The sequence below is a fragment of the Echinops telfairi genome, unplaced genomic scaffold (assembly GCF_000313985.2).
Source record: "Echinops telfairi isolate 266 unplaced genomic scaffold, ASM31398v2 ScPeMD7_7439;HRSCAF=8477, whole genome shotgun sequence".
Taxonomy (NCBI): domain Eukaryota; kingdom Metazoa; phylum Chordata; class Mammalia; order Afrosoricida; family Tenrecidae; genus Echinops; species Echinops telfairi.
Genome location: NW_022111339.1, coordinates 1,136,708 through 1,138,096, shown reverse-complemented (window position 1 = coordinate 1,138,096; position 1,389 = coordinate 1,136,708).

The window sequence follows — 1,389 nt, the reverse complement described above, 5'->3', positions numbered from 1 at the left end:
GGTTTTAAGTCTGTTGCCAACAGAGGATTTGGGGACCTCCATGTAAAGAACAGTGCCTTACCTAAGGGCTAGAGGAACTCTGGTGGTGGTTTGCTCCCCACAAGGTCAGCAATTCAAAACCGCCAGCCAAATCTCGGGAGAAAGATGCCGCTTTCTACTCCCGTAAGGAGTTACAGTGTCTGAAATCCACAGGGACAGTTTTACCCGGTCACATTGACACAGTCGCTGTGAGTCAGCATCGACTCAGAGACAGGGAGTTTTGTTTGGTTTTCAGAAAGCCATAAACTAAGCCAAGAGCACCAAATCCTCTTTCCCTGGTGATCCGTCCTTTACAACAGCAGGTCCCCAGAGCAGTCTGTGCCTCCATAGTATTGTGCGATGAAATGCTATAGCCCCAGTGTCCCCATACCGTCTCTCAACTCTGGTCTATTGGAACGTTGGTGACACAGCTGTACTGGTGCACACAGAGGAGGCTGCTTTGGGCTTGGTTTACATTCCCGTGGTCTCGGTAAGTTATGGTTGTAGTTACTTCTTAGTCCCGTCCAGCTGTAAAGTCATGCTGCCCAGTGAAGTGTTGTAACATGCTCCCCCACCCCAACCCCCGAGGCCTCTCCACCCCTGCTCCCCACTTGTGGCATCACTTACCTACAAATGCGGACTCTCAGCTTGAAACCAGTCTCCGTCTGCTTCTGACCCAGACAGGGACCGTGGTGGTTCTTCTCTCATGTTATCTATACACTCTGCACAAAGGAAGCCTTTCTGATGCATATGCCTCTGAGAACTGCCCTGCCAACTCTCATCCTATTCCAGATGGGTCGTTTTTCCAGATGTCCCCATGTTTACTTATGGAAATAAATGGCTGGATCCCACCAGGTTGGTTCTGCAGCAGGGCACACATCTTTTTTTTTTTTTAATCATTTTATTAGGGGCTCATACAACTTATCACAATCCATATATTAATCAATTATGTAAAGCACATTTGTACATTCATTGCCCTCATCATTCTCAAAACATTTACTCTCCACTTAAGCCCCTGGCATCAGCTCCTCATTTTTTCCCTTCCCTCCCCTCCCCGCTCCCCCTTCTCTCATGAACCCTTGATAATTTGTAAATTTTTATTTTGTCATATCTTGGACTGTCTAACGTATCCCTTCACCCACTTTTCTGTTGTCAGTCCCCCAGGGAGGAGGTCACATGTAGGTCCTTGTAATCGGTTCCTCCTTTCTAACCCATCCTCCCTCTACACTCCCACTATCGCCACTCTCACCACTGGTCCTAAAGGGATCATCCATCATGGATTCCCTGTGTTTCCAGTTCCTATCTGTACCACTGTACATCCTCTGGTCTAGCCATATTTGTAAGGTAGATTTGGGATCATAATAGTGGGGG